Genomic DNA, 20,737 nt, shown 5'->3' on the forward strand with positions numbered 1-20,737 from the left:
ACCATTATAAGTATGTGACTATATTAACTTATAAAAATATGTATTTATTTCAAAGGCTTTTTTTGTACACACTAAACATTATTTTCCCCAGCATTAGCTATTTTCAATTGCAAGCAAAATCTGAATGAAGTAAATTTTTTATTTTCTCCTACATACATAAGAAATTGTCCTTATCACTTTCTTCTAGGTTAGCCTTACACATCTTTTAAAGTACCATTTACTAAACTTAGGGAATGGCAAGCACATTAAGCTATGCTCTTTTTTTTCCTTTAAATCAAATTATGATCCAAATATACTTTATTCAGAAATGTGATTGGTTACTTAAGCTAGCCTATGTACTTCTACTATCTTTTTTTAAATCTTGATTTCCTGTTATTACGCTCATATTTCTTCTGTGAACTTTAGACAGTAAAATAAATGCTTTGTCCTTATTTTCTAGTAGATTTTCCTTCACCTGTCCTGAATATTGTCAGGAATGTTTCTAATTTAAAACCAAAAGAATCAGGGGCTGATTAGAAGACAGGAAATTGGAGGATTAAACTGTCTGGTTGAACTTCCTTTACTTATCAGCACTCAGTAACTTACACTGGATTACAAACTCAACAGGACAATTTTTACAATGCTTTATTTCTTCTGAATGTTAACATATACATAGTGTATGTGAGAGTGTGTGTGTGTGTGTGTGTGTGTATTTGAATGTGCACACAAGTGTATCTCTCTGTGTCTGTGTGTGCACTCATGAGTATGAAAAAAACCAGCAGCTGGTAGTTATAAGTAGATGTTTTTAAGTGGGATAGTTTTAAACCAAAGGGGCTTATACTATGGACATGAAAGTTCATTCAAAGACTATAATCCTAGGATATTCTCAAAACTTTCCTATTAAAACAGTGCTGTGGAAACAAGCAGATAATTAAATATTATAATGAGAAAAACAAGATGTACTATTTTGGAAATGTAAAATAGGTGGCCGCAGCCCTTATGCGGTCCATATTCCCTCAGTTCTGTTCAGAATTCCCAACACTCATATTACCGAGTAGAGAAAGGTCCCACAAGGAATGAGGGAGTCACTGGAAGAGGCTTCCAAAGCCGTTTTGAGATTCCCTGGCACCAACCGAGAAAGGAATCTTTCCTACTGTGACAGCAGGTCTGAATGGTCCAGGTGAGCATAAATTGTGAAATGAGTGCTTGGCAGGGAATGAGAGAGCAAATGAGGACAAGAGGGTAAGGGTTCACCATATGCCATTAGATCCTTTAAAACTGAATATAAAGAATAAACACAAACCACTGGCCTAGATTTTGACCATCTCATATTTTTGCCACGCTGTGTTCTCGAAACCTCACTCTGCTTACCTGCTTTGCCCTCAAGACATATTTGTTAATTTGGCTTAAGAGAGTTCTCAAATAATATGTGTCCATTTTTTTCCTGCCTCTTACTGAAATAGCGGGTTCTACAGAGAAAAATATAAGATGAAGAAAAGTGAAGTGTATACTCTGGGGCAAAGAGCATGGTTGGTTAGGCTGAGAGACCTGGGAGTTGACGTTAGGAGCTTGTTTAGGCAGACCTTCATTTATTCATCAAAGATGTACTGCGTCCCTACTAAGGGCCGGAGGGAGAATCAGCTGCTGTTTCTGCCAGCTGCCATCATTCAAGCTTTGAAAGCACTAGGTATCAACCTCTCTGGATCTAACTGAATATTTCATCCTAGCAGCCAACACTGACTGCGCACAAACTGTCTCCTAGAATCTGTCCTAGGTACAATGCCTATACTTTTTTCATTCATTTCCATCATAAACCTGTGAAGTAAGCATTATCGCCTCAGTTTACGTATGAGGAAACCAAGCCGTAGAAAAGGTTGCACGCTGCCCCAAGATGTGCACACACCTAGAGTGGGCTGCTCAGACTGCAGTGTCCACTGGCTTGGTCTTGGACCAAACCTGTCATAAATGGACTGGTTCTTTTAGCACTAGGATGCAATGGTATTCAGAGTTTCACAGGATTAGGGTTATCCATTCATCTCATGGTCTGCGGGGTGGGAGGCACAAGTCTATTTGCTAAGAAAATAGAAAAATAAAGGCAGAAAAATCACTATGTGTCAAAAGCAAGAAAAGACAGTGGTGTTGTGTTGCCCACTCCTTTTCCTGGAAGAGTCATGCATAAAATGGACCCTATTATGCAACAGAAATATCTAGTCTCATCACTGACCAAAGAAACTCCTGAGAGACTAATGCAAAGAATGTACCTTGTCATTTTAAAATACACCTTTTCATCTGAAAATGAAAGGTTCGGGAAAAACAAGTGTGAATATTCAGAACCCTTTTATTTGAAGCAATTCAATCTCTATTTAGCAAATAGTTCACTTGTAATTTTATTTATTTTTTAATTATATTTTTATTAAATTTTTTAATTTATTATGTTAACATAGATTCAAGTGTCCCACTCAATCTAACACCCTCACCTCCCAACAACGTGCCCCCATTACACCCCCTTTGCCCTCTTCCCCCAGTCTCCCTCCCCCACGTCCTTCTGGGATTTGCTGTCCTGTTATCTGTATCTATGTGTTATGTATAGATAATTTCATGAATCCCTTCACCTTCTCTGATCCCATCCCCTCATCCCCCTTCCCTCTGACAGCTGTCCCTCTGCTCCCTGTGACCCTGCCTCTGCCTCTATTCCATTCCTCAGTTCACTTTGTTCATTAGATTCCACATATAAGTGAGGTCATATGATATTTGTCTTTCTCTTCCTGGCTTATTTCACTTAGCATAATAATCTCCAGGTCCATGCATGCCATTGCAAAAGATAAGATTTCCTTCTTTTTAATGGCCATGTAGTATTCCATTGTGTATATGTACCACAGCTTTTTAATCCATTTTTCCACTGATGGACACTTGGGCTGTTTCTAGATCCTGGCTATTGTAAACAGTGCTACAGTAAACATGAAGTTGCATATCTTCTTTTGAATTAGTATTTTGTGATTTTTAGGATATATTCCTAAAAGTGGGATAGCTGGGTCAGCAGGCCATTCCATTTTTAATTTTTTGAGGAAATGCCATACTGTTTTAAACAGCAATATTCAAAGCAATGCAAAACAAGAACCTACAACCAAGACTACTTTATCCATCAAGACTATCATTTAAAATTGAATCTGTCTGTTTCCCAGACAAAAAAAAAGACTCAAGGAATTCATTACAACCAAACCAACACTGCAAAAAATGTTAAGGGGCCTGCTATAAAAAAAAAACACAAAGAAAACAAGAAATCAAGAGAAAGAGGATTATTGGTTTAAAGAATAAAATGGCAATAAATAAGTACATATAAATAATAACCTTAAATGTAAATGGATTAAATGCTCCAATCAAAAGACATAGGGTAGCTGTATGGACATGAAAACAGGACTCATATATATGCTGTTTACAAGAGACCCACCTCAGAACAAAAGATACACACAGACTGAAAGTGAAGGGATGGAAAAAAGTATTTCGTGCAGATTGAAATGAAAAAAAAAAAAACCTAGGTAGCAATACTTATATCTGATTAAAAAAATAGCCTTTAAAATAAAGGCTATAGTAAGGGATAATGAAGGTCACTACATAATGATAAAGGCAGCAATACAACAGGAGGATATAACCATTGTAAATATTTATGCACCTAATATAGGAGCACCTAAATATATAAAGCTGATTTTGATGGACATAGAGGGTATGATTGACACCAATACTATAATAGTAGAGGATTTTAATATCCTACTAACATCAATGCATAGATCTTCCAGATAAAAAATTAACAAAGAAACAGCAGCCTTAAACAACACACTAAATCAACTGGATTTAATTGATATTTTTAGAACCTTTCACCCCAAAGCAATAGAATATCCATTCTTTTCAAGTGCTCACGGTACATTTTTTAGGATAGACCACATTTTAAGACACAAAAAAAAGTCTCAATAAATTTAAGAAGATTGAAATCATATCAAGCATCTTCTCTGATCACAATAGCATGAAACTAGAAATCAACTACAATAGAAAAACTAAAAAATATTCAAACACTTGGAGGCTAAATAGCATGTTATTAAATAACAAATGGGTTAACAACAAGATCAAGGAAGAAATAAAAAATTTCCTTGAAACAAATGAAAATGAACATACAACATCTCAAAATCTATGGGACACAGAGAAAGCAGTCCAGAGAGGGAAGTTCATAGCATTACAGGCATTCCTTAAGAAGTAAGAAAAAGCTCAACTTAACAACCTAACCCTGCACCTAAAAGAACCAGAAAGAGAACAACTAAAGCCCAGAGGAAGTGAAGGAAGAAAATAATAAAGATCAGAGAGGAAATAAATGACACTTGTAGTTTTCCAATGGAACATACCATTTAAAAAAGCCATCTTCAAATTAAAAAAAGAAGGTGTTTTCTCTCTATCTCTCTGTCTGTCTGTCTGTCTGTTTGTCTCTCTCTCATAAGCAGAAATGCCAATATAGAACAAAATTGCTGTTTACTTTTTCCATTGTCACAGAAATGGCTAACTAAAGGTTAATTCCAACATAGTTTTCTGTGAGAAAAGGCATGATGCAGAATATATACTGCCTAATGGCAAAGATCTTAATACACTCACTACAAGTAAACATCTATTTTCCACACAACTGCTGACTATAAACAATATGTCTCAGCCAGAGCTCTTTAATGGTGCCACATGCTGGACAGATTTTTCATTCCTCATAATCCAAGTTCCTTTCATGATCCTTGATGTGCACATACTATTTGCCCTGCTGACTGTCCGAAATGGATGATAGTTGGGAAGAGTGGCAGTTCAGAGTTGGGGACGCATAATCCTGCGGAGAGCGGCCCTCCACAAAGTTGCAGTACACGGTGGGGCTCACAGGGGGAGAGGGGCTTGTCAGCTAAATTGAACATTCGGTAAATCAATAAATGCTGCTGACTTTTCTCAAGTCAATAGATACCAAAGGATATGGTCCATCTTCCCACATGGCCTAAGTGTAGACAAAGTTGATACCCATCCAGGGAGTGAGAACTCTGCTCCCAAGACGGCCCCATCTGCCCACCCCAACCCCAGTGTCCTATGTCCATGCTCTCCTTCACAGCTGTATGACTTATTCCTGCTGACAAAATGCCCTCAGCAGCTGGGCTCGGTAAGCTCCCTTTTATATTTTGACAAGATAAACATTGCGGGCTAAACAATTGATTTCATCCATTCCTTTAAGATTCAATTAAAATTATCCTAAATTGTTTTTGTTGTATTTTATCTTGGGAAAAACAGCAATCTCATTTTTGTTGAGCATATGAGAACCTGGCAATGGGTGTGATGGCTTGAACTCCCTCTCAGGAAATGATAGGAGGTAAACCTTGACGTGTATAATATCGGGGTGGCCAAAGGAGGTTTACAGTTATAATGCAAATAAAGAAGACAGTGATTCATAAATAATAATAAAAGAATAAACTCTGTATTTTGCATACTCACAACTGTAAGCCTACTTTTGCCAACCCCATATATTACCCAAAACTGGAGTCCAGGTATATACACTATTATTGGTAGAATTGGGTAAAAAAAAAAAAAGGAAAAAAATGCAAAGAGCGGATGGGGAAAACTACTGTAGGAGGGACTGATATCATTTCTCAACTGAAAACTCAAGAAATAACAAAACTTAACACAGGGGGGCCACATACACAACTCTCTTTAGATGAGGCAGGTCAGCTAAGCGTAAGATGATGAGGACATAATAAATCTAGTGGGGGATGTTGGGGTCTGTGACAAACTGGAGAGTGATACCAATTTACCACTAAACAAAACAGTGTACTGAACAAGCAAAACGCATCCACTAACCAGGACCTAAAGCTATTAAACACTCCCCATGCATCAGAACATAGAAAAGGATTCCAGTACCAAAGTGTGTCATTCCATAAAAAACAAGGAACTTGAAGGCAGCTAGCTCCCCCTGGGAAAGGGGCCACCGCAATGTAAACCGTCTAAACTATGCTGCAGGTTTATCCATTCACACCTAATCCCTGTTTTCCCATCAGGGGTTTGTGGGTGGGAGAAGAGGCAGAGGATTGGATAAGAATCTAAAATAGGGGTCCTCAAGCAGGAAAGATAGCAAAAAGGAGAGCCGGGAGATATTGTAAGATGCGGAGAGGATGCAGAGAAGGGAGCTTTGTGTTTACAGAGACCGGCCTTGCTGAACCCTGCCCAGTCTTGTTTCCTCTATTTTAGCCCCAGGTTTCTCCAGGTGGCCTTGGCATTGTCCTGTGGGCTGTGAGTTCCAGGAAAGGATTCTTCACTAGCACACAGTCTGGTGCTCGTGCCCACTTTTTCCTTGTAGTGAACTCTACCCTCATGCCAGGTCTAGTACAAATGAAACCTTCTCTATGAAGCCTCCCCAGCTTCCCTGAGGCACAATGAGTCACTTCCCTGCCCACCCCCACCTGGATTCACAACGCTTTGCTTATATACTGCTCACAAAAATTAGGTAATATTTCAAAAATGAATATGAAGTGATAAAATATCCTCTAATTTTTGTGAGCAAGAATATTATAACACTGATTCAATTATTCAATACTGTTGGAGTATTTCTGTCTACTCTCGGGCTCCATTACGTTGTTGTTCCTTTAGGAGTAATCTCTAAGTCTTACACTTGTTTATATCTCCTGTGTCTATCCTATAGCAAGTATCCGAAAAAGGTAGGCTTGTGCATTTCAACAGGAGAAGTTGGATAAGTGAGAGCGACGAGGGCTGGGGAGCCTTCCACAATTCTGCTTCCCCCAGAGCATGGGCTTCCAGACTACAGGAGATCATCCAGCAAACTGCTGCCCTGCCTTGCATTGGTAGAGATTTTTGACTACTGTGTGTTGGTTGACTGCTTGCTGGGCCCACCAAACACTCTGCACACATGTGACCTAGTCTTCAAAATAGACTTATGAGATCAATATCATTACCTCCACTCCACCAATGAGAACAGCAGCGAAGAGACCAATCAGTGGTGTGAAAAACTGTTGACATTGAACTTTTCACTCCCACATTATAATGACACCAATTGCCCAGCCCTGTCACACTCTCACTTAGACTCAGATAGAGGACTGTAGCCCCCCGAGGCTGAATTTACCCCAAAGTCAAAAACCAACACAATGTCTGGGTCTAGATCTGGGATCGCTACTGATCTTTCTACTAAATATCCATGGTAGTTAATCATAGCATATGGTATTGTTTAAATAAAAGCAAGAAAATATTTATTTCTCTTCTCTGAGGATTACAGGAAATTTCCATTGTTTTTCTTTCTGATGTCTAGTACTTTTTACAATAAATATGTATTTATTTTTAAAAAATCATTGAAGGAAAAAAAAAATAAAAAGTAAATCATTGAAGGTATCAGTTTTGTTCTCATTGCTCTCATAAAAAATAGCAGTAGCACTAGCTACAAAGATGCAAGGATGTCATGAAAGCTGGAGCTTGGCCTCTGCACGCATTTTCAAAGTTGAGTGATAACTAACTTCCACACTTCACTGCTGTTTTTAACCAGCCTCCCTTCCCACAATAGGTTATGTAACATCTTCCCATCCGCCAGTGTAGCATAGCAGTCAAAAACACAGATTTCAGATTCAGCCAGACCCTAGTCAATCGTTGCTCTGCCATGAATGAGCTATGTCGCCATGGACAGTGACTAGAAACATTCTAAACTTGGAAGCATAATTATCACAGTGCAATTGTGTGGATTAAATGAAACAATGCATGTTCTACAAGCCAGAAACCTGAGAGGTATTCTAACACCTTCCTCTTGCTTACTCCACATATCTAATTTAAAACAAATCCTGTTGAAATTACCTCCAAAATGATTTCTAAATCCATCCACTTTTCCCGTCTTCACTAGTCCAACCTCCCATCTTGTCCTGCCCATATTACCACAGCAGCCGACTAGCTGGTCTCATTGCATTATCTTTGCCCCCTGCAATTTATTCTTCACACTTAAGGCTAAAGGATCTTTTCAAACACTAGTACTTTGTCATTTCAATGGATTATCCTTTCTCTTACATAAAGAGAAAGTCCTCAATAAGATCTGCATGGTTTTGCCTCCCCAGTCCTGTCTGAGAGCCATTCTTCCCCCTCAACCTACTCCGCCAGTCTGTTAACCTTCTTTTAGTACCTGAAAACCCACCCAAACCCAAATTCTATACATGTTCTTCTCCTTTCTATAAAACACATTTTCTTACAGTTAATATTTCCACACCTACTATTCTCAATACAAACATGGCTTTGTCAGAAAGTCTTCCCTATCCTCAAACTGTCAGAAAACTATACAGATGGACTCTCAGAGAGCTCCAGATTTTTCTGCAGGGCACTTAGCACTGTTTATAGTTATAAATATGATTATTTGATTATTTGATTTTCCAAAAAGATCATAAGCTCCATCAAAACAATGTTTTGCTCATATGCGTTTTTCTTGTACCCAGAACAAAGCCTGGTACATGGTAGGTGATAAGTCAACACTTATTAATTTAAGGAGCTAATGGATGATATAGTGCCTGCTATAGTGAACTAAGATGTTAATTATTATTATAATAATTAATAGTTTTTTCATACAAAAGGTATTGAAAAGTAGATTAAGTCTTCCTTTTTTGTCCTTTAAAGAAAACGCATTTTTTCATAGTAGAAGAATTAAAGAAGTAGAGACTTAATTGAAGAGATGAGAGCCCCAATCTACTTTTGAGTCCTGGCTCTGTCACGTACTTAAAGTGTACGTTGGTCATGTGATTTCACATCTTTGATTGTTGAGGCTTAAATGAGTGAATGCCATTGATAGAGTTGCTTAGCATATGATCAATGTTTAGCAAATGGTTTAATATTGCTATCATTATTACAGATAATCCAAAATCTACCTCTAATAATCTGCATGGGCTTTTAAAAATCCCTTAACCTTGTTGGTTGTTACATTCACCATCTTTAAAATAATAGTGTCTCCTCACATGGTTCACAAGGTTGTTTTGAGAATCAAATCATTAGGTAGAAGAGTTTTCTGAAAATTGTGAATGTGATAAAAATGTAAGACACCAAGCTCCAAATAATCACATTCAACCAAAATTCTCATTGCTTCTTTTATCTTCTCTTCATGACAGACCATACGAGCAGAATGAGAGGGTGGTTCAACAGCCCTAATCAACAGTGACTTCAAGAAGTTGGTAGTTGAAGATATGGGCATGAGTGTGTAAACAGAGAAAGAATAAGAAATTAGCAGAGAGAGCAGAGTTTAAGAACACATTCTAGAATGAAAATGCCTGTATTGAATCCCTTATCTGAAATTTCCTAGCAGTGCTTCTTCAGGCAAACTGGTTAATCTGATCAACTGTTAAGTGGGACAGATGAAAGTCCCTGCCTCATAGATTGTTGTAAAGATTAAATTACGTAATCTGTATAAATCATTGAAAATAACTCTTGACATATGTTATACCCAAAATAAGGTCAGCCATAATTAAGATTGTAATTATTTTTGTTGTTTTTATTATCATTGTCATTATTTTAGCTTTTGTTTTTGAGATCAAAATTCAGGAGTCTAGGAAAAGAGCAAGGAACTTAAACAAAATCTAACAGACTCATTCCTCTAAGATAGTATATTTGGATTTGAGGCAAAGAAATTGCTCCCTTAATGTATTAGATTAACCTGCCCTGCTAACTCAGTTTGGGCAACACAAGGCCATGTGGCTAAGACACCTCAGAAACAAAATTTATGAAAGAACATTCAACTAACAATTGCCTAATCTCATGCTGTGGAAATCACATATTTTGTGATAATCTTCACCCAGACAAATGTGCTCCCTTTTCAGGATACAAATTTCATACCCCAAGATGATTAGTGAGAGAGACCTGTAGAAGATCTCCTGTATCACTAAATCATGCTCAATTACAAGCAAGCTCTCTACATTTGGAATTGTCACATGTTCAGTTCAGTTCTGCAACCCTTACTCAACAGCATTCTTGGAATGTCAGTGACCTCTTATTCCCATGGCAGATAGAATCATAGCTTATATGCAACTCATGAGTTTTATATATTACTGCAGGCCACAGTTAACAACAACAACAAAAAAAGCAAACAAAGAAAAACAAAATTCAAGAAAACTATAATAGAAAACTATAAAAGTCTTTTCAGTAATAATATGAAAACAAATAGTAATTGATAACATGTATTACTGAGCACATTACGTGACAGGCCCTCTACCTTACTTGCTATATATATCTTTGTTCCCACAATAACTCTATGTAATATTCCCATTTTACAGATTAGAAGCTGAGATATTAGGTAACTTATATAAGTTTAGTTCAAAAAGCCAGTGAGTGACTTAGGATTCCAACCTTGGTCCAAAACTCATGTTCTTAACCACTTGGCTATAATGTATTCTGCTTTATGTTTAAATTTTATGTTAGCTATTAATTGTATTATTAATATTTTTCCACATTGAGAATAATAACCACAGAGCTGTCATTGGGATTCAGGACTCAGGTTGCAGCACTAATGACCTTTTGGACAATATAATGACTCAGCCTCTTTAGGCACCTTCCCAGTCCTAAGTCAATGGAAAGAACTAGAAACCTCTGCTTTAAAATCAAGATGTGTAACTAGAAGGCCCTAATGTAACCCTTCCCAATGTTCCAATACTTAAGATAACAAAGAAGAAAAGACTTCTTAAAAATACTGACAAGTGGTACTAAGAAATGGCCCACTGACAATTTTGGTAGAAAGTTTCACTAACTACACATCTATGATATTGAATAGAAACATATAATCAGTGGCCCATACTGCCTTGCTTCAAAATTAAAATAAAAGGTCTATATCACATGGCAAAAGTAAGATCTTTTGTTACTTTCACATTATCTTTCTACTAATTCCAAAACACAGATTCTATAACACATGAAGATAGTCATTCCTCTTGTGCCACTAATATTTCCATCCTGATTCAGATACTGTAATTACTATGAAACAACTGAGTAGGAGTGTCAGGGAAGCTGGTGATGACACAATGTATCCTCTGAAGTGTGGTCCCATTAGTAAAACTCAAAGAGCAAGGGAAGAGGCGTAGTGTGCTTGCAGACTGGAAATGTAATTTTGTATATTTTGCCTACTCTAAATATTAGGGAGTCAGGCGTTGGGATAAAAATATTCTTATCACAGACCAGCGAAAAAGCTGAAAGATGCTAATATACTGGAAACTAGGCCAGGACATCAATCTAAGTAGAGAGCATTTCACCAGAACCCAAAAAGAAAACAAGTCCAGCCAGGAGCAATCCATATGCCGTATGTGCAAGAAAAGAAAAAAACAGAACCAGATAAATCACTTCCCATTTAAAGATGGAAAAATAAAAAGAACTTTAAAAAATAGGAAGTATTAATTGCTGCTGAACAAGAGAAAAGAGAGACTCAGGAAGGAAACATCTGAATATCATCAAGTATTAGAAACAGTACAAAAAAAAATAGAAAATTTTCTATTCTCTAAAACAAGAGTAGAAAACCACTAGGAAGAAAATATATAAGATGAAATAAAAACCAGAGAAAAAATTAATGAGATTGATAAGAGAATATTTCAAGAAAACTAGCAGTACTGAGACTGCTAGAGAAAACTGGTCCAGTAATTTTAATGTCATACTTTCAGTAATTTACCATACACAGACAAGTTACACCAAATGTATATCTGATATGACACAGAATAACACCTACCCCAGAAACTGAAGATCCAACTAAAGGATCACAAAGGTATTTCTAAAGAAAAAAAAATGGGAAGGAAGTAATAATTAAAGACATAACAAACAAACAAACAAACAAACAAAAAATTTACTGATCTAGATAGAAGTAAAGAAAAGGGAACACATGTAAAACATTTATAAACTGAGCCATGTATAGTATATTCAGGCAAAGATCAATGAGAGATCCACAACTAGGGTCAGCCTGCCCTCCAAGAAAGGGGGAAAGAGTATCTACAAAATGGGGTGGAAAAGGAGTAAAAATTCACAAAAAAGAGATTTTAAACTCTAAATGTTGACTCTGAAAATTAGAAAAATATACATCAAAGTCTGGCTTTAAAATTTTTAAGTTAAGATAAGGAGAAAGTACACCTTCCCAAGAACTAAGGAAAAAAAAAATACATACAGATTTCATGTATGCAAACCCCCTCCCAAAAAAATAGAAAAATATCAAAAAGAAAATAAATCATGTAGAACAGAATAACGGATGTTAATGAAACCATCTATATGTCAATAAACATAAGTGGTTAAATCCTACTATTAAGAAACAAATACATATTCTCACACTGGAATAAATAATTAAATCCAGATTATCTGCTGCCTCCAAGAGACAACCCTAAATCAAGAGTGCTCCTGTTAAAAATAAAAGGAAGGACAAGTATTTACCAAGTAAAATGAAATTTAAAATAGGAGAGACAATATTAATTTCTGGCAAAGTAGACTTTAAGGTGTTGAATTATATAGGGAAAATATTTATATTATTGATTTTATAAACTAGAGAATATCATAATGAATTTATAGTAGTAATTAATCTTGTTATATATCAATTAATGTACTATCAAATGATGTAAAGCAAAAATGATTAGAAAGGCAGGGACAAACTGAGACCATGATTTGTATATGTAATTTTAACACTGATTTATCTACTTTTCCTAATTCAATTAGACAAGCCAGAAATTATTATATGAAGAACATAAATAACTATAATTAATAACATTAAAATTATTAGTTAATGTTGACCTCTACAAAAAAATATCTTTAAAAACATAAAACCGCTACAAAAATTTATGTCATGAAAGTGCAGGGACACCCACAAAAGCACAATAAATTCTAAAAGTGGAAATTGTACAGCAGCCTCCTTGTTGTCCTATCATCAGAACAAGTATACACTTGCCTCTCTTACACTTGCTTGTCCCTCTGCCTGGTATGTTTTTCATCTAGATATTCACCAAGTATATACCCCTAATTCTCTGAGATCTCTGCTCACATGCCATCTGAACAATGTCTTCCCTGACCATCCTAGCTAGATTAGCTACTGCACATACACAGACATACTTCTTTCCTCCTTCCCAATTTGATTTTCCCCTTGTGTTTTTTCACCATTTATTTAGTTTATCCCTATTAATAGAAGAGCTTTATGAAGTCAGGAACATGGTCTCCTTCTCTGTTGTATCTCCTATATCTAGACAAGTGGCTGGCTGGCTTTTAAAGATGCTTTAAAAACATTTGTAGAATAAATTTTATAAATACTTACTGAATGAGTATAATGTGCCAGGTACAGTACAGTAGAAGACACAGAAAGGGAACACCTAATTACAGTTCAATGTGGTAAATAGTATGACAGAGGTTTGCATAAAATGCTAAAAGGATTTACAATGGAATATTACTTAACCAATAAAAAAATGAAATTTTTCCACTTGCGACAGCAATCGATCTAGAGGGTATTATGTTAAGTGAAATAAGTCAGACAGAGAAAGGCAAATAACATATGATTTCACTTACATATGGAATCTAAAATAACAAAATAAACAAACAAAATAGAAATAAATTCCCAGATACAGAGAACATTTTGATGGTTGCCAGATGGGGATTTAGGGAATAGGTAAAAAAAATTAAAGGAATTAAAAAGTACAAATTTCCAGTTATAAAAACAGTCACTGGAATGTAAAGGACAGCATAGGGAATATAGTCAATAATGTCGTAATAACTATGTATGGAGTCAGATGGGTACTACACTTATCAGCGGGATCACTTCATAAGTTATTTAACTGTCTAATCATTATGTTGTACACCTGAAACATAATATTGTATGTCAACTGTAATTTAAAAAAATTTTTAATTGTATAAACAAAAACTAAAAACCCAATCTGGGGTCTATTAAAGAAAACTTTAAGAATAGAGGGACCCTAGCTGAGTCTTGAAGATCAAATAGAAATCCACTAGAAAGAAGTGGGAACATCTCAGGGAAGTAAACAGAGCCTGAAGAAGCATCAAGATGAAAGAGCAGTGGAAAGTGGTGTATTCAGTGTGATCCACCCAATGCAATTAGAGCAAGAATTCAAGGATTTGGCAAGAGATGAGCTGATGGGGTAGGTAGAATGTTAAGGAACTGCTCTTCATTTTCAGTTGGTATTTAATTATCATGTTTCATTGTAAATTTCCATGTTTCGTCCACTTGTACTACTCAAAGTCTTTAAATCGACCAGTCAATTATAAGGTCTCTAAGGAGGTAGTGCAAAAAAGAACAAAGGGTTGAATTTTATCTTTCTAAGTGGATATCCTTTCTTACCCACCCTCCCCATCCGGAAATGTATTTACCTTAAAAATTCAACCCTCAAGGGACCAGAGGAAAAAAGGACAGAGGGAAAGGAGATGATAGGATGGGATAAACCTGAAGGGAAGGAGGGAAGGGAAATGTTGAGGGGAATTGGGGGGAGGGGGGATACATTCGGGGTGACCCTACAATCTATGTAAACACAATTAAATTTAAAAAATGATAAAAATTAAAAAAATTTTAACCCTCAAAATGTTTACTTTTCTAAAAAGAACACACTCTAAGTTGAAAAGAGCTAAATCTGGAGAAGTTTAATATTACCCAAAGACTTTTTGCCTTTCCTGAGCCAAATTGTTCCTTTTGGTTGATCCTCTGGGCACTTCTCAATATCTACAAAGATATATCAATCAATCAGTATTTTGGGATAAGACAACTATTACCTTAATTTTTCTTTCTTGTTAGCTGAGAGTTAACCCAAAGGCCCTTTGGTTTCCACTCTGTAGCCTAAGATTTCTTGCAAGGTATAATTGCATACTTTTTTGCCCCAAGAGGCATTAGGATAAATCTTTATTTAATCCCTGGGGATTTTCAGAACTCACATTGTTCTGAGCATAAGTTTATGACTTTAAATTTAGAAACAAGAGGACTTGCCCATTTTCATGTATTGAGCACTGTGCTATGTGCCAGGCACTGACCTGACATTGTTGAACATATTCATCTCCACACTTTCAAATGTAGGTATTGTTATCCCCATTTTCCAGACAAAAGAACTGAAATTTCAAAGAGTTAATAAATGCTCTACATCTTAAAACTATCCCAAGATGGTCTCAAATCCCAGTCTTTCCTTTGAGCCTAAGGTTCAACAAACCACTTAGACTGGTTCCAACACAGGACATTATCAACACATCTAAGAGTTGCGGATTTCACTCAATGTGCCCCAGGTCCCAGATCCAGATGGTGTGGGGTGCAAGCAGTTATGCTTTGAAGTGTTTTCTCAATTAATTTTAATATACCAAGTAACATTTCTTTAAGAAAAACTCTGATTTTAATTTCTTTCCTTAGGGTTGCCTATGACCGTGTTATAATAATTAAAAAGCAAGAGAAATGCACATTTCCACTTAATTTAGTTTAGAATAATCAGGTGTTTTGTTTATTTCATTTTTGAATGAATTCTCTCATTACAATGAGTCCTGTGGAGTCTGCAGTGAGATTCTTTGAAATAAGACTCTCAAATATAAATTTAAGCTTACAACAATCTTTATACAGACTTATTACAAGACTTTTTAATATTTCCTCTGCTCAGACTGCTCATCAAAATCCTCTGTGGCCCTGGCCAGTTGGCTCAGTGGTAGAGCGTCGGCACGGTGTGTGGAAGTCCCAGATTGGATTCCCGGCCAGGACACCCAGGAGAAGCACCCATCTGATTCTCCACCCTTCCTCCCTCTCCTTTCCCTCTATCTCTGTCTTCCCCTCCAGCATCGAAAGCTCCATTCGAGCAACATTGGCCCCAAGCACTGAGGATGGTTCCATGGCCTCCACCTCAGACACTCAAATGGCTCCGGTTGCAAAGGAGCAACATCCCAGATGGGCAGAGCATCGTCCCCTAGTGGGCATGCCAGGTGGATCTCAGTTGGAAGCATACAGGAGTCTGTCTCACTTCTCACTTCAGAAAAATTTAAAAAGAGATCCTCTGTAACCCCACTATGTTATACTTCATGTGCTGTGGCAGACCATGTAATCCTTTATTTATTCCTTCTTTCATTCATTCATGTACTGAGTGCCTGTGATGAGCTTTGGTATTAGTGAGGACCAGAAACTTTTTACCACCCTTATCATTTTCCTTTCTGAAGGTCTTCTCTTCTTTTTCTTCACCATTGTCTATGGGGACTTGAGAGTTGTGCTGTAGCTTTCCTGTGAAGCAGAGTTTTTAGGAGTTGAAGGTGCCCAAAACTTCTCCTGAACATGGAAGCAGTTACTCGCCTGCTAGCTCTTTCCCTCTGAGTCCATGGCAGTAAAAATTAAGTAATCTACCATTTACTTTGTTCACATTATTTTCTCCACTATCACACATAGGCGTGGTAGGCAGTCACCTGCACTATAACTTGAGGTGCAGACTCTAAATACTTGCTGTAAAAAGCTATCACATGGCTGAAATGCCATCTATGAGCACAGAATTTCCCTCATCTTATCAGATCACCAGCCTTCTTTCTTGGGTCCCTGTGGAATCACAGTGTTGACTGAGCAAATATGAGTGTTTAGATTGGTTCACTCACCCCCCCCCCCCACCCACCCATCAGGGGAGGAAAAAGAAGACTGAAAGAAAAGGGAAGAAGCAATTGCAAAATAGGTGCAAGGCTCCAAAGACAAATACTGTATCACCAACTTCACTTTTCAAAGAGCCACCTCCCCACTGATGCTATTATCTTATCTCTAAATCATGTTAAATATTATAGAATTTTCATTCTTGTCTCTCAGTCCCTGGTACTGTGCATAAGTAACCAGCCAGCATCTTTCAAACCTAATTCTGGCCATTTTTATTTCACCTACTTTGCACTTGAAATGTTTTTTCCAGGGCTTTCCCTCTAACTTTGGAAGACAACATTCATTGGATGTGCCATAATAAGAGTTGCTTTGTCCTTTTGGGGATGAAATCAACATGGGTCACCCAATACGAGCCTTTTGTTTCTCCAGCAACCATGCTCAAAGAACACGGAGCTTGACCTGTGGTGGCGCAGTGGATAAAGCGTCGACCTGGAGTGCTGAGGTCACCGGTTTGAAACCCTGGGCTTGCCTGGTCAAGGCACATATGGGAGTTGATGCTTCCTGCTCCTCCCCCCTTCTCTCTCTCTCTCTCTCTCTCTCTCTCTCTCTCTCTCTCTCTCCTCTCTGAAATGAATAAATTTTAAAAAAAAAAGAACATGAAGAGATGACACAATCATGCCCTACAAGCATCTCTGAAATTATTTTGAGATTAATTCCACCCATTTTAGAAGCATCTTTGGGCACAAATACACCATGTAAGACCTCTAAATGGCTAGAAACAATGCTGGTCTTTGCTAGATTAAGCCATATCTTGTGAAAGTATATTCTGCAGAACACTGATCCCTAATTACCTGTGGAAAACAAAAATTCTGTGATTTAAAAGGTTACAAGTATGCTTGACCAGCCAGAGGTATACTTATGTATTGATTTCTGAATTTCATAGCACCTTTAATATACTATTGTACTTTGTGACTCTCCAAGAACAATTTTATAATAAGCAACATTTCTCATTCTTGATGTGTGACTTTGGCGAGTTACTTTATTTCTGATCAGCCTCCAAAATAAGGAGGTTAGACTAGGCTACTTCAGTAGTACCTTCCATTCTTCACCCCTTAGAGGCTATGACACCTTTTCATTGAAATAAAGGCTTCTCCTGGGAATACTACCAATTACTTTTCACCATTATCTAATAAAAATCCCTTTCCAGCTCCCCTGTCACTGTGGTACATCAGGACACTGTGGAGGGTGATTACTTGGGAAGCTTCAGAGAGGAACTTTATAATCACTTCCAATCAGATTGGATGAGATAGAGAGAGACTGCTTGGGACTATTATTAATTGTAATAACAATAATAACTGTATCTCTTTGTTCCTTTCCACGCTTACCAATTTGACATTAATCTTTACCTGAAATTACAAACATTGTTTATGACAATTTGCTTTCACCCGGCACATCTGATATCTGGCCAGAAGCTGTAAACTGATGCTCCCCACTCCAGTGTCTGACTTGGGAAAGAAGTGGGGGGTGGGGGGTGGAGGAGCAGAGGAACCGTGGCTGCAGAGACAGATGCTTCTGAGACATTTAAAATGCACACTCCCCTAATAGGAAACAGAGCAGACTGTGTTAGAGAGAAGGGGAATGAGAGAAGCAGCTCTCTGGGCTCAGGGAGGAGGGGTGCCCAGCTACCAAAGGCTCAGGACCCAGCAGGGAGGCCTGGAAGGCTGGAACAGGAGTGGGGTTGCCTGATAAGATAGCGATAGGAAAGCACACGATAGAGAAAGTCTGGCCCACAACAGCTAGTCTAGGAGGCAAGCAGACAAAAATCACCTGACACGACAGCAAAGGGTGACAGAAGCCAGGCAACCAGAGAGCTCAATGGGAGAGGCGGGGCTGTGAGGTGCAGGGTGGCACGGAGGGGACGGATAGGAGCACCATTCCCTTGCCAACTTCCAATCAAGATGTGCATCTTTTACTTAAAGGGTAACCACTGAGGCATTCAGCCCACCAAGGTAGTGGCTGGTTGGCTAAGATGTATTTAACCTTACAGGTGAACAAATTCTCCAGCAGGAATTTGGCACAGGAAAAGTTGCTGTTTATATCAAGGTGTTGTTATAGAAAATAAAAAGCAGGAAGCATTATAGCTCCCAATCTAGTTACTATAGAATCTTAAGCAATTAACTGAAAATTTTCCATAAATTTATTGAGTCATCAAACAAGAATTTATGGAAAACCTATTATTGTGTTCCATGTTGAGGTAGAAAGGTCACGTACTAAAGACACAATGAGAAACAAGTCACAAGCTGTGGTCTTAAGAAATTTTTAGCAATTTCCTCATATGTGCATTAGACAAAATTTCTGCCTTGCTTCCTTTGCAGGTTTATCTTAAGGATCTTAGTGGCAACAGTAGATCTGGAAGCAATGCTGTGAAATATTGAAAACAACACAAACAGGAAGAGATTAATATCATATCAGTCATTTTTATTGAAATATACTTGACATAACATTGTATTAGTTTTAGATACATAACATATTGACCTGACACATGCATATATTGTAAAATGATCATCACAATTAGTTAACATCCATCACCACACAGTTATATTTTTTTTTTAATCCATGTAATTCACAGTTCTAATCCTTTAGGTCTGAAGTAACCAAAATTCAGTTCTGCATCTTCGCTCTAGATTTCTAAACAGTCGTACTGAATAGACTTGGTCTACATCGTCAAAAAATCGTTAGGCATCTGATTCTGATGTTCTGTACTAATGCCCTCATTGTAGCTAGGAAGGCCCTAGCCTAAGGGTAATGTCCTTTAAGTCAACCTAGGACAAAATGTATTGCCCTTTCTGGCATAGATATCATTTTAAAAGCCACAGGTTATAGTGACAAGCAACCAACTCTCTAAACCCAAAGATTTTATACTCAGCATCCCAGACCCACTCATATTCAAAAGGTGTTCAAAACTGAGATTGGGAACTCTCAGCCCTGTGTGCCAGATGGTGGGACCTACCAACAGGCTCAGGAAACACCACACCCTTGGGGCTGTGCACCTGCCATGCTCTCCCCATCCCTGGGAGTTTGCCAAGGGGCCAGCAGCACCCTCACCAAGCACACTTTTACTCTGATGGTAAGCTCTGGGAAGGTGTTAAAGTAGCATACAGGATTAGGCCTGTCCGAAGCTTATAATCAATTACACACTTCCAGTCACTGCCCCCTGACCTTGATGATAGGCATTTTTAATTGTGGTAAAATATACATAAAATTCATCATCATAACCTTTTTAGAGTATACAATTCAGTGTCATTAAGAACTCTCATGCAATCATCACTACTCTTCATCTCCAAACTTTTTCATCAAAAATTCTGTTCCCTAACAAGTTCCCATTCCTCCCTCCCCTTAGCCGCTAGTGAGCAGCATTTTACTTGGTCTTTACAAATTTGACTATTCTAAGTACCTCATGTAGGTGGAATCATATAATATTTTTCCTTTCGTTGCTTGCTTGCTTGTCACTTGGCATAGTATTGGCAAGGTTCATCCATGTTATAGTTTATGTCAGAATTTCCTTTCTTTTTGAGGCTAAATAATATCCTGGTGTATAATGTATATACTGCATCTGTTTATCTGTTTATCCTTCTATCTGTCACTGGGCATTTACGGTGCTTTCACTTTTCTGGCCACTATAAACATGGTGTACAAATATCTGTACAAGCAACAGCTTTTATTTGTATAAATGCGATTTGGCAAAATGAGCAATTCGCCCTTAGATACATGAACCTGAAAGTAAAATGGTTTGTATAATTTCTAAAAACTTTTTTTTTTTCCTCAAGAATTCGCTCCATCAAATTCAGAAAAGATGTCACTTATATAAGACCACTTGTAGCAAATTCAAGTCCTACTTCATGAACTTGGCAGGAAGTTAATGATTCTTAAGGAAACACCCAAGCTGGGACAGGCTTGCTGACTTCAGACGTCTGTTTTCACCAGGAAGCCCGCTCTCTGGACCCCTACATGTGTGTCGGCTTGGACCTCAGGTTCCTAAGCAGTTGTACTTGGGTTAAAATTTAACAGCCAAGAACTTAAACAGAAACTTTTTCCTGGTAACCCTGCTGTGAAACACACCCTCCTGTGTCGGGTTTAGAGTTGGGGCTGCTTTGGGAAGATGTGCAAGTTGAATTATCCAGCCAC

The sequence above is a fragment of the Saccopteryx leptura genome, chromosome 3, assembly GCF_036850995.1.
Source record: "Saccopteryx leptura isolate mSacLep1 chromosome 3, mSacLep1_pri_phased_curated, whole genome shotgun sequence".
NCBI classification, from domain to species: domain Eukaryota; kingdom Metazoa; phylum Chordata; class Mammalia; order Chiroptera; family Emballonuridae; genus Saccopteryx; species Saccopteryx leptura.